This window comes from Myotis brandtii, unplaced genomic scaffold (assembly GCF_000412655.1).
Source record: "Myotis brandtii unplaced genomic scaffold, ASM41265v1 scaffold452, whole genome shotgun sequence".
Lineage (NCBI taxonomy): Eukaryota > Metazoa > Chordata > Mammalia > Chiroptera > Vespertilionidae > Myotis > Myotis brandtii.
This window is the reverse complement of record NW_005367284.1, coordinates 937,651-951,452: the sequence shown is the minus strand read 5'-3', so window position 1 is coordinate 951,452 and position 13,802 is coordinate 937,651. Positions and strand designations below refer to the sequence as shown.

The window sequence follows — 13,802 nt, the reverse complement described above, 5'->3', positions numbered from 1 at the left end:
ACGCTCTATCCACTGAGCCAAACCGGTTTCGGCTGAACTAATCATTTTAAAGAAGCAAATCATTTAACAATCATTTTTCTCTCTCTTCCATTTGTCAACAAGAAAGAGCATGGCAAGACATTAGTATGATTACTTGCATTATAAAACAATATAGTGTGTTACTCTGGCCAGTTTCTCAGTGGTTAGAGCGTCGGCCCGCAGACTGCAGGATCTCAGGGTTGATTCCCTGTCAAGGGCACATACCGTGGTTGCTGGTTCAATCCCCGGCCCTGGAAGCAACCAATCCATGTCTCCCTCTCACATCAGTATTTCTCCCTCCCTTCCTCCCTCCGTTCCACTATCTCTAAAAAAATGAATGGAAAAAAATATCTTCTGGTGAGGATTAAAAAAGCTTGTTAATTATAATATCTATTTTGCTTGTGCTTTCTTTCTCTTGCAAGTCTTAGGTCATCTTGAGTTTCTTTAGAATTTTACATCTGGAAAGTACCTTAGAGGTCATCTAATAAATAGTGGTTAAGGATTTGGGCCCTAGAAATGGATTACTTGGGGTCAAGCTCCCGCTCTGTCCATTTCTAGTTGTATGATCTTGGGTAAATTATGTAACTTCCTCTGTTTCCTCATCTTTAAAACGATAGCATTGTTGTGAGGTTTAAATGATTTAATGCATGTAAAGCACTAAAATGCTGCCGAGTACCTAGTGTATATTCAATACTTGTTACCCATTATCATTATTATTACTAATCCAGGCTTCTGGGGGGGGGGGGTTTTTTTCATGAGGTTTAGTCACAGTGACTTGCTGAAGAGAATCAGCTGATTTGTGGGAGAAATAAGACTGCTTATTTCTGCAGGACTCACGTCTCCTTTCTCCAGGCCTAGGAACCTTAGCTCAGTGCCACAAGGTGTCCTTTCCTAGCAGTGTTCTACCGCCCCCCTGCCTACCACCTCAGGCACAAAGGGTTTCAGAGCCATCCACAGCTAAGCTAACTGCAGCCTCATGGGCTCTGGTTCCTGGTTTCACTTCCTCAGAGCTTAGGGGGCTTTTTGGCTCGAGAGTGTTATTTGTTCAGAACCCTAATACTTTTTGGCCATAAAACGCTTTCATTGGTGTCAGTGTGAACCCCTCTTCTATACCTGTCAGTCTGTCCCCATCTCTGTTTATCCCCTGACCTTGCCACCTCATTCTAAGGAGTCTCAGTGTTTCAGACAGAAAGCTCCTTAACCCTCCTTCTGTCTTGATTCTGATTCCTATCTCCGAGTCTTTCCCTGCTGGGCATATCCCAAATTTACACTTGTCAATAGATATATCCTCATGCAGTAGTTTTATGCCAGCACTTTTCTCTGCTGGCTTTCAAGGCCCTCCGTGATGAGACTCTACTGTACCTACCCAACCTGATAGCCTATGGCTTTCCAGGACTTTCCTCCACTACAGTGGGCCTGGTCTCCCCAAAGTTTTGCAGCTTTCACCCCAGAACCTCATTTCATTTGCTCTGCCCGCGCGCGCACACACATACACACACACACACACAAAATACTTATATAAATGTCTTTTAAAGCTAGGAACTAAATCATCATAATATATATTAATATTTTCTTCTTTTATAAAAACCTTGTAAAGAGGCTCAAATTTTCATGTATCCTTTTGATATTACTAAGATGGAGACCCACCTCCCTTTTAGTATTCATTTTACATCTAGGAAATATTAGTATTCTAGAAAACATCAGTGCTCCATGAGTTAAATAATGAGCACTGACAGAAAAGAAAGGCTTTTCTTTTTATTGTCTGCACAAAGAATCTAGAAATATCAGCAAGAGGAAAAAAAGGAACTTCACAGTAAATTGTGTCAAAATAATTCAAGGAAATGTCTATTTGTTACTCAAACAGCTTAAACAGTCTGTAACACCATTCATTTATATTACATCTTCCAACCCATGTTTACAAAAACTGACATTTCAAACTACCATATCCTCTAATATTTCATACCAGAATAACAGTGGCCAAAGGAACAGAACATTATTTCTATTAGACATTATTCTCAGCCTTACAATGCACATAAATATACTCATTCAGAGAAAAGAGATTTTCTGTTTAGTCACATCGACATGAAGGGTTAAAGGGCTTGGGTGAAATGGCAATCAAGAACAGCTCTGGCTCTTCTGGGTGATGTATGTGTGTTTTTTCTTGGTGCTACTTACACTTCCCCATACAAGTCTGGCAGTCACATGACTGGGCTTGACTTTGGGTAGGTCAAGCTTGTCAATTACAAGGTACATTTAGGATACAGAGAGATGCCTACTGAATTTTAAAATAAAAAACATTAAGCCTGTTTTTCCATTGTAACCTATGAATTTAGACATCCAAAAGTCAAGCTTCACTCTTTTATCAGTTTTCTTTTTTTCCAGTCCACATCTGTAGCTGCAGCTATGTTAATCCATTAGTATTCTTTTGATAGTGTGTGTTTTACAAAGTCAAGTGGACATTATGGCTCCATTTTGTTTCAAAACAAACAAAAAACTATTATAAAAAGTATATTCTCCTGTGTCCTTTTATACAGTCTACTTCTATTTTCCTCTGGATATTTATTTTGATAGATTTTTCAGGCACAGACCACCACAGAAATAGAAAACTGGAGCAGAAAGCACTGTTAGCCTATGTAAATGGAGTAAATGTAATAGCCTATAACAATATAGGTGGAGTTAGGGCATGAGCCTGGGGAGAGGTGAGTGATAAGGAGATTGAAATGGATTTCTTTTAAGGCCATAAAGAAAGAGTAACTTAAAATATCTTGCCTTAGAGTTAACACACAGTTGTAAATAAGAATGCATAGATATATAAAATTGAATAATAAATTGTCTTTTGGCATAAAGTCAAGATGTTTTAATTTGATTAGACCCTGATGGTATATATTTGACTCAACTTGATTTCAGCAAGTAATTAACTGAATTATAACCTATACTTAATGCCAAACACTAAAATTTTGAGACTGACTAAAAAGTAACAATGGCTATAATTAATGCCAAAGGGAGTAACACATTGCAGGAAGACTGATATTCAGGAAACATGTTCTCTAATCCTATTAATCTTACAAATGTTACCTTAATTCCTAATGCCACTGTTATGCTCCTGAAAATGAGAAATCATTTATGTCCTTCCTTATCTCCTGGGTTTCAATGATAAATATGTAACAGTGCATTGAGCTTTTTCTGATAAGAGGTACTATAAAATCCAAAGTGTTTTTATTATTATATCAATCAAATGGGATCTCAGTCTAAGTTGCTTTTTGAAGACCCACAACTTTTTATGGGTGAATCATGAAATTGTATTGGGAAATATATTGAAGCCACATAACAGGGTAGACAGAAAATTTTATGCTATTTGGGGCCTTTTAAACTTGGTTACAATTAGAAATGTGAGAAGATATTTATCAGGTAGGATGTTAACAAGGGCAAATGACAACATTTAAGAGACAACATATGAAATCAGAAATTCTGGCTTCATCAAATAAATGTGCTCAGTCATCATTTTTGTCCTCATAATCATAGTTACCGTGTATCTACTGCGTCCTCTATCCCAGGAAGTTTGATTATTTTATACTCACATTACATTTAACCTCATAGTGATTTTAAATGAATCATTATCACCATTCATTTTATAGATCAGGAAATCAAGACTTATAAAAGATAATTTGTCTAAGGCCCCACAGTGATGGAGTCAGGTTCAAATCAGGATGTATCTGAAGTAAAGACCTAAGCTCCTAACAATCTGCAAAACTGTAGCTCCTAGTTGAGTCATTCTATAGCAGCGGTTCTCAACGTGTGGGTCACGACCCCTTTGGCGGTCGAACGATCCTTTCACAGGGGTCGCCTAAGACCATCCTGCATATCAGATATTTACATTACGATTCATAACAGTAGCAACATTACAGTTATGAAGTAGCAACAAAAATAATTTTATGGTTGGGGTTACAACATGAGGAACTGTATTTAAAGGGCCAGAAGGTTGAGAACCACTGTTCTATAGTTTCTATTTAAAGGACTAATTTTTGACAAGCTAAACTATTAAAAAACTTATAAAGATATATTGTACAAAACTTTAGAAAGATAAATAACAAAATCCAGACACATTGTGAAGATGTTTTAGACAACACGTTAATTTGAGTTGAACTGCCTACATTTTCCTTTTACTAGGATTTCCTAAGAAAGTAATCTGATTTCCTTTAAGCATTTAGTCTCTAATCTAATTGTATTATTCTGGCACATGATAGGCACTCAAAAGATGCTTGAATCAAACTGAAATGGAGCTTCTGTCAAAGATCAGAAATAAATATTTAGAAATAGGAGCTGGTTATGTATCCTTCACTTGACCCTCACCTGAAGATAAGTGTTACATCTGAAAAGACATAATGAGTAGCCTGATTTTTCTTTTGGTAACAGAATTATAATCAGTTTTAAACAAAACTATTATAACTTTTAGATATTTCCAAGGCTTCCAATATTTTTGCCTTTATACGTTATAGAGAGACTGTTTGCCTTAGAAATCTATTAGCTCATTTCTAAAGAATAAATGATGGGAAATCGTTTTAAAAATAAAATTTGCATTTTTGGATTTTTTATTTTTCATCACTCATTATGGATTGAGAAATCAAATATATCATTTGTGATAAAAATTAGGAGTGATTTTTAGAATAAATTCATGGTAAAATTTTTTCCTGTTCAATAATGAAATTTTTAAAATTATCTTTTAGTTTTGAAATATTATAATTTCAATTTATAGAATTCTTCTCAGATTTCAAACCTAGTAAGAGTGCATCTTTTAACCCTTATGCAAATTCTTATTTTACAAAAGTCCTACCTATTTTGATAAAGAATAACTTAAACTGTCCATTGAATGCAGGTTTTCCAATTTAATTAAGGAAAACAAAAATAAAAATCATAGCTTGAGAGACTCATTAAACTGGCAATTCAAAATTGTTTGAATATTTGGAACAGGTAGAAAAATATCTGATTATCTGAAGATAATAGTATAATAAAGCCTAAAAGGCTACAATTCACAAAAGTAATACTTCTTCAATGCTTGTATAGTAGCCATGATTTTAACCAATATGAAAAAATATTATGGAAAATGGTGGTATGAAAGGGAAAAGTTAACTTACATAAAAATAAATTTCTCTTGTTAAGGAATACATATAGCATTCCTTCATCCATACACTTGAATTTAAAAAAACAAACACAACAGTTCTGTATTACAAGATATGAAGGATAAATACTTTTGTATAAAGTATTCAACATAAGTGTGTTTGAGATGTCATGACTTATATTTGTTTACCTCCCTATGAATAATCAGATGACAACCTCAAATTGTAAAGGAATTGTTTTTTAATAGATCTCTATAGTTTAATAACTACTGAAACGTAGACTAGCATCTTAAATTTTTCCTCATCACATTTCCTGGCAAACTCATTTCTAATTCTTCCTCATCCCACTGTGATTTGAGCAGCCTTTATATTGTCAATTAAGTGCACTCTGACATCGATCAAAGTTTTGGGGTTAAACAAAGTAAAAACTGATTGATTTTCTAAAGCTGCATTAACTATGTGTTATCATCCGAAGGTACCTTTTTAGAAATGCTGCTGAAACTTAAAATATAAATGCTGTTGTGGAAAAATGGGATGCATCCTCTCATGCTTATGCACTCTCATAAACGTACACCAGTGAATTTACAATCTGCTCAGCTACCAAAAGAACAAGGTACAGTACCAAGTCCTTAGTGAATCAAGGTCACTGGCTCTGTTCTGATCATTGTGTGTTTAAAACTTTTTATGAAACATTTATTCAAATGATGCATAGAATTTCGTGCCTCATGTTCATAACAGCAGACCAAAGTGTAATAAAAAGTGTGCTGCAACAAGCAGGTGATGTCAAAATACACACCTGGAATTTGTTGTTTCCTGACTTAGCCCATAGTAATCACCTGGGTAAAGGGGGAGGGGTGATATAGGACTTACTCCCCTAAGTAGCTAAGCAGATCCTTTTCTGTGTTTCACAACTTCTTAGGTTATTCTAAAATCACCCTGAAGTCTCTCTTGTGGCTCTATCACTTCAGCAAACAAGGTCAAGTTAACCTCTAGTTGCTAGTAACTCCTCTGTATCTGGTTGGTCTGACTTTCTTACAACAAAAGGAAAACTTGAGAGTCCATTCGGAATCTGTTTCTAATGCTGTAGTAGAGCACTTCTTGTGGCCCATGCTCTGAAAAAGACAGGATTCTGTTTTCTAGCAAATTGGTTCAAACTGTTCCTTAATCTCTATTACCCCAAACTTCACACAACTTTATCCTTTTCAATTTTTTTTTACGCATCACAGCTATGACTTGGAATCATGACCAAAATGATATGTCCCTTTGCTCCTCCTCCTTACAGCTTCCCCTCCCCAAGTAATTTTTAAAACCGGTGGGCTTTTTCTCTCACTGCTCCACGCCCCCATTTAAAAAAAAATAAGTATCCCATTCCAGGTGCCCCCTCTCTGCCTGCCAAAAGCATTTTAATGACAGTTTACTTTAGCGGTCTGTGAACAGACTGCTGCCTCTGCCACCTGAATTTCAATTTCTTAATTTACAGCCCAGATAAAACAGAATGGAGCAGGATCCGGGCTGCTCTCTACATTGGGTTGGCCTTATCAAGCGTGAAGTTTGGCGCATTGCAAACCTATTCAAGTGATTATCTGTTGAGGACCTCTCCAGCCATCTCCATCTCTGCAGCGGGCTGATAAGACAGCTGTTTCTCTCGCCGCGGTGTCTCCCCGGGCCTCAGTCTTCTCCTGATCCAGACTCCGCCTTTGTCCCCGTGCCCCCGTGCGGACACTTGCTCTGTGGGGCAAGGGTTTGATCTAAACACACGTGGGGGGAGGGGGTAAGTGTGAGTGTGTGAGAGCCGGGGAGGGAGGAGAGAAGAGGGGGGGAGGAGGGAAAGGTTAGAGAGCGGAGCGGGGTGGGGGCAGGGCTGCCTGGCGAGCGCCGTTGATAGCTCTGATGGACTGGTTGCTCAGCCCGGCTTTATTATTTCAAATTAGACGTGCATCGCACACAAGTGGAAACATAAATCTTCAATATAAGTCAGAGCCTCGGAGCATCGGAAGCAGAAAAACCGTTCCTTCCTAGGTCCGGGGAAAGGGGCAGCGAAATGACTGCCACCAGCGGAGACAGATGGTTTCCTCTAACTTTGGAAACGGCTCTTTTTAATTACGTATATTAATTTTACATGAGAGGTATGGGCTCCAGGAGGAGGCTCGGGGAAGGCTGTGAGCATCCCCGAAAGGAACGGACACAAAGCCCTGATTTGTCCTTTCTCACCTCCAGCTTTTCTGGCCTCACCTGGTCGCCTGCACCGCCCTTTGAAGCTCTGGGAAGACGCGAGTTTATCCGGCTAAAAGTTACTGCGGAGGAAAAGAGGGGAGGAAAAGAAATATGAGGACTTTTTTTTTTTAAGGAGCTTTTGTACATAAATGATCGTCGATCCGAAGCTGAGAATGTATTTTCTGAGACACCCTGGGGCACGTGCAACAGATCTTAGTCTGAGTCTCTGCAGGCGAATCACCTGCAGGAGAATGAACCTCAGACACATGTTACCCCCCAAAAAAGTGTGTGGGGGTAGGGGGTGGGGGGACAAGATACTCTGGTGGCAAAGATTTACCGCGTCACTAGTTTGCATTTTTAAAAACATTTAAATAAACAATTCACGTGTCTTTACGTGTAAACAGTAACCTCCGGATGTAGGGGGAATTCTCTCTGCGTCTGCTCTTTGGAGTCTTTTCTCTCCAACAGGAGTTTAAAGAGAAAATGTAAAGAGAAAGTAAAGTCTGTGTGTGATCCTGCTCCTGGCCGCCCCTGGCACTGTCCCTAATGGAAAGTGTTTGCAAAAGAAAGGGTCTTTCACAAAATAGTCCGGGAGGTCACTCACCTTCGGATAAAAGGCTTGGCCCCTCGGCCGGGAGGCGGCGGGAGCCGGGAGAAGAGTGGGGGGAGGGGAGCAAGGGTGCGAGAGTAGGCGTTTTTTGTTGCGATGCTCGCTGGGAATTTCGAGGACTTCAGCAGACTTTTGGCTGACTACCTGGATTTGCGTTTATTTTGCCTGACCACTGTGATGACCGGCAGGCTCAGCGGGGCAAGGGGGTGTATGGCCAGGGGACCGTGGAGGGTGTGCAGCGAGTTCCCGGCTCTTACCCTCCTGGCGGTTTGTCACGATGGCCGGGTCCTAGCAAAAGCCAGCCCAAGTCAAAACAAACGTGGGTCCGCTGAGTAGGACAGCTTTGTCCTTAAAGTCTGTGGAATGAATCCTTCCCAAGAATTCCAGTTTCCGCGTCTCCAGGGAGGGGCCGAAAACACTATCAGACTTTGCCATCCTCTGTTCAGGATCTGCTAGTCTCTGTCCATGGTGCTAATTCCTGCTTCATTCTCTGGCCCGGCTGCCACGTTCTATTTAAACTCACATTGCTGTCAATTTTCTCCATAACTTTTTTTTTCTGTTATCTAAACTGTGGAAGGAAACTTGGAATACTTCTTTAAGAATAATAAATAAAAGCGTAATCATCAAGCTATATAATAGCTATATTTCTCACACAGGCATAAAACTGCCACATGTCCAACATCATGAGCCACAGACCCCAACAAACAGCCCAACAGAGTAACACTCAGTATTTTTATTAAGCTGAGAGGGCATAATGTTTGGAATTATTGCCCTAAGCCAAACATTGTAAACTCATATAAATAGCTTCTCTGTTTTACTTTATTTTAAAAAGTTACAATAGTGGTTTACAGTGCCCTTTATCATAAGATGCTAAAATCACTGCCCCCCCCTACACACACTAATATAAGGAGATTATTTATCTTAAAAGACATTACCCACAATACTTTATGAGTATATCTGTAGTTTATTTTTTCTTTATAAAGAAACTTTGTAAAATAACCGAATTTATACATTTTCAGCTTTGAGAACCATTCTTTTGGCAACTTTCTCCACAGCAAACTTTTTCTCCAAGCTCTCAGTGGCTCTCTAGTTCTTGCCCTTCTCTGCTACAGTTTAAAATTATCCCAAGGACTTTGAAAAGATATCAGAGTTAACATGACAATCAAAACTGAAATGTCTTTTAAGTGCTTTTCTAATGCAAAGTATGAACTAAGAGGGTTTGATTACAGTGGTTTAATGTGGGGTGTGATGTGTACACATCGTTTTTATTAACTGCAAAATAGAATGTTAATATTTCAGGCTATGACAACATGAATTCAAAAGGTAAATCTACACCCAGAGAGCATTTGTATTAAAGTGGCTATGCTCAGTTTTTATTGTTAAAAAATTGAAAAAAACCCCACGTTACTTATGGTATATCTATCCATTTAAAAGTTTCTAAACTTAAAATTTTTTGGTTTTTTTGAGGATGTAAACTAGTATTTTAAGATATTTTCAGTGTCTTAAATAATTAACTATTTTTTCTGCAGAGAAAAAAAATAACACACTGAAAATGACATTTTGAGAAATATTTGCTCTTCTGCCCAAAGTGATAAAAGCATAGACAACCAAGCCACAGAATTTGGCATTTTGCATTTAAAAACTTTTGTTTTTATGCATTTTGTTTTGTGCATTTGAATGGGCAAGTTTACTACTTTCCATGTAATTTAATTAACTACATAACATGCATACTAGATTTTCATCACCCCACACCACACCCAGCTTTTCATATCCACCTCCCCCAATCCTTTTGGAAATATACTGCAGTTTACAAGATCTTTCTTGTGGATACAAACATGCATTAAAAATTAAAACTAAGTATTAATTTCCACCCAGTTAGAACACAGTCATGTAATTGTAAGTTAGTGGTAAATATTTTCTTCAAAGTGCTAAGAATATTGCATGAACACATGCAACTAATACAACATTTTTTTTCCAATATGAATTTAAGAGCATGTTAACAAGGAGAAAAGGCAAGTCACTTCATAGACAAGTCTGACTGAACAGTACTATTTGTTTACCCAAATTGTATTTCTCTGTATTGAGCTGGAGTGAGGGGATGAGTTGAAAGAGGATGACAACAAACCCAATCTTCCAACTGTGTATTCACACAGTTATTATTCTAGACAAGGTGAAGCTTTTCCTTTCCCTTCATTTGTGCTTCCCTCAGCCCACTGACTCCATTTCTTTAAACTGCTTTTCTTCTTCTCATGAGTTTTACCCAGGTCTATAGAATAGTTTTCAGTTGAAATTAGGAACACAAGCCAGATGTTACATAAAAAGTGGGGGCAGGGATTAAAGCCTGATAATAAATGCTAATTATAAGAAAACACAGATTCAGGCCTTGTTTTTCAACCTCCAGTTATTATCATGCAAAGTAATACAACTCAGACATACTATACAGCCTCCTTGGGAGAGAAACAGGTCTTCTGTTCTTTACCATTAATCATTTATCAATACTCAAGGACACTCTCAAGAAACGCTGATTACTTCACCCCTCCCTTCTAGTCATTTTGCTTTGTGGCTATCTGTCCCTCTTCCCTCCATCCCATTCCACCCTCCTGCAATCTCTCTTACCTGTGACTCCTCTTTCCGGCATTTTTCAAAGATAGTGCCTAGTAGTAAATGAACAGGTAAAGAAATCCCTTTTAGAAAGGCTTGAGCTCCTAGAGATGATATGTTACATTGCATAAGTAATGTAAGTTCTTTCTAGGAAGTTGGAGCTATCTTTCAAGATTGAAAGGAGAAATTCAAGCTGGAAAAGAACCCAGTCCAAGTGGGTAGCGTCTTTACTTATATACATCAAGTGGGTCCTGAGGACCACAGTTTCACTTGGAGGAAGAAATAAATGCCATGGAAAAAACTGTCTTTCGGCTTCCCCAATATTATTAAAATATGGGGTCTAACAAAGTAGTCTTCATCTATAAAGCAGAAGCGTTGAAAGCACTTGGTCTCCTGGTTAAACTTTTTAATCCTCAGAGGGAAGAACCCAGATATCTTTACTGTCAGCAATACATGTGTGGTCCAAGAAGTGTATCGCCAACAAATGAAGAGGCACGCCTTGTTCTAATTTTATATACAGCTGCTCTTTTTGAGAGTCATCATACACTTCAAAGCGAAGGACCTTAGCTCAGTACCTCTTTTCCTGCCCTGGATGCTTATCCTACACTTTTCTATTCTAATAGGAAGCGAAAGCTAATCCAAGTCGTGCAGCTTTATTTAAAAGCATTTCTGACTCCATCCTTATCCTAAAAGGATGCTTTAAAATATATACTAAACACGAGAGCTGTACTATGCATATCTTAAAATAGAGAAAGACATAAAATTAACTAATATCTAATACAGAATACTGGAACACAAATAGAAGGGAAAAAAAAGCATGCGGGCAAGGAATGGATGCACCTTCATCCCTTTCACTCAGATCAAAGAGAGGGAGCTCTCAATGACTCATACATACCGGACAGAGTTTAATGCTATACAGAAAACGTGCCATAGGATGAGGCAAAGGAAACGAGTCTTTCGGAAGCAGAAAGATTGAGGAGGAAAGGAGATCGTGCCACATCGCAAACTCTGACAGTACAGTTCCAACACTCCCACACTGCTCTCTCTCCATGTCTCTCTTTTTTTGCTTCTTGCATTTCCCTTCGCCGCCAGTGTGAAGTGTGTACCGCCCCGCACAACTTACCTTGAAACGGGACTCCATTGAGCTCTGGAGAGTGGCACCAGCTCCGAACCAATCCCCTTCCGGGGCTTCTCCGGGGCCGCCTCCGTGGGAGCGTCTGGACCAATCAGAGCCCCGGGGAGATGAGCAAGTTACGTTGTGGCGCGAGTCGGCGTATACTTCCGCGCGTGCCGCCCGGGATAGGAGCCTGGCCGAGCAGCTGCACAGCCGGCAGTGCGGAGGCAGAGCAGGGGTTGGTGATACGGTGCTATAAATCCTGGGTCCAGTCCACCTCCCTCTTCAGGCGTCCTCCCCCGCGATCGCTGTTCTCAGTTAGAGATGCAGCAGCTCACTCCTGTAGCGACCTACTAAAAAAGCAGCCAGGAGAAAGACATCGTCTTTTTTTGAGAAAAAAAACCAAAACGTTCTTTCGTCTCTTTTCTTTGTTCCTCCGTTTGTTTTTCTTGCCCCTTTTTTTTGTTTAGTTGAGCGGCAATAGGAGGCTAGCCTCTCCGTCTTTTTAAACTCTCTTTTTAAGTTTCCCCTCCCCTTTCATACATTTTTTTTCTTTCTTTCTTTCTTCTTCGCCATTTCTTTTAGCGTTGGACTTTGGGGGTCGAAAGCATTTCTTTTGATTTGCTTCTTTTAAGCCGAGCACAGTTTAGGTCTCGTGCTGTCTTAAGAGAACTGCCCAGCAGCTTCTTGCTCATCCTTATTGGGAGAACTGCACCGTTACTTAAAACACACACACACACAAAAACCTTAAGGGAGAAAGGTAAGTTTCGGTTCGGTTTCTTTAATCATTAGTTGCAGCGATGCGCTGGCAAACCCAGAAAACCTGTAAGTGAGCGGAATATGAAGTTAATGGCACATGTTTGTCTCATTTCGAAGCGAGTGCTCTGCTTTGTAATTCTGGAGAGCTGGACTCCGGAGAAGGGGGACGCATGCTTGACGTACTGAGTATTTGCAAATGCCAGGGGCAGGAATTTCGGTGGTAAATGTGGCCGGGGTCGCGCAGGGAGGAGGTGGGGGGGGGGGTTTACAATGGAAGTCGAGATGCGGAGTGAGCCTGGGGATTGATTGGAAGTTCATTTCGTGGGAAGACAGGGATCACTTGGGTGATGGGGGACGCATGCCTCTACTTTCGCAAAGCAACCGGAGGACGGGAGAGGCTCAAGTGCCGTTAAGGATCCTTAGGAGCCTGGACTTGCAGATGATTAGACCAGCGAAAACCCCAGACTTAATTGCATTAGCCAGACAGCGTGTGCCGGGGAGATGGGATCACCGGATGGAATGTAGATGCCGCACCAGGCAGTTGTAGTTGTAGTTGACGGAGAAAGTACCTGCCGCCTTAGGGCTGGGGCTGGGGCGGGTAGGAGCTGTCAAAACTCGTCATTGCCTTAGGTGTGCGGGCTCGCACGCATGGGCGCCCACGACCGTGGTTCGGTCGTAGAAGAAGGTAGCTAATTGGGGGCCGAATCCTTAAGCCTGTGCCGGATCTGAGATTCCCTTTGTTCAGAAAAGAGTAAATAAGATCCTTGGAGCTGTGTCTGTTGGAGTGGCGGCTGCTGGGGAGCCTCGCGGTGGTGGGCGCGGGGACGCGGATTGCAAGCCCTGTCCTTGGTCCTACGCGGTTGACTTTGCCTTTGGGGCGAGGGGGGAACCCCTTCGAGCCGCCAGGCTTCGCAGCCACCCCGGGAGCCAGCGCAGCTAGGTAGGTAGCTAGCTCCCATCTCCTGCCTGAACCACTCACCCCCGCCCTTTCCCGAGGAGCTATTGTTAAACTGACGCCGGGAGGAAGATGGTTGGGGATGAGATGCTAGGAGAAGACACATGCTTCCTTTGAACTTCCGCGATTTCCCAGGGTTTAGGAGAAACCAGCTGGCTTTCTACCAGGAAACAGAGCACCCGGGGTAGAGGTGGGCCAGGGGGAGGATGTTGGCAGGGCGGGGAGGGCGCAGGGGATGGTGGCGGCAGTGAGCGAGGTGCTGCCTTTGCCTGAGCGAAGTTTAAATAATTGGCACGAGGGAGTGTGGGGAAGCGTGTGCGTGAGAGCGCCCGTGTGGTGCGTGAGAGGAAGAGGATGGGGGGAAGGTACAAAGCCGGCTGGGGTTATTTTTTTTTTGCTGCTCTCCACACCCACCCC

General features: G+C 41.0%; 1 protein-coding gene and 1 long non-coding RNA gene across 8 annotated transcripts in view; one reads left to right on the top strand and one right to left on the bottom strand.

Annotated features, from left to right (window-relative positions):
- Positions 1–10,660, bottom strand: part of LOC102264154 — a 15,919-nt gene extending 5,259 nt beyond the window's left edge. The window contains exons 1-4 of the long non-coding RNA XR_001363825.1: positions 10,573–10,660; positions 7,951–8,524; positions 7,365–7,426; positions 6,700–6,880 (exon numbers count right to left, since the gene is read on the bottom strand). This is a non-coding gene — a long non-coding RNA (uncharacterized LOC102264154). The remainder of the gene's footprint in view (positions 1–6,699; positions 6,881–7,364; positions 7,427–7,950; positions 8,525–10,572) is intronic.
- Positions 1–13,802, top strand: part of ELAVL2 (ELAV like neuron-specific RNA binding protein 2) — a 163,179-nt gene that overhangs the window by 12,203 nt on the left and 137,174 nt on the right. For 3 of the 7 annotated variants that reach the window (XM_014546590.1, XM_014546587.1, XM_014546581.1), the window contains exon 1: positions 11,865–12,431. The exons of 2 other annotated variants lie outside the window; for them this stretch is intronic. The gene's annotated coding sequence lies outside the window, so the exon portion shown is untranslated. Of the gene's footprint in view, positions 1–11,864; positions 12,432–12,629; positions 12,651–13,232; positions 13,371–13,802 lie in introns of those variants that run through there. 2 more of the 7 variants (XM_014546586.1, XM_014546589.1) reach the window with 2 other exon arrangements.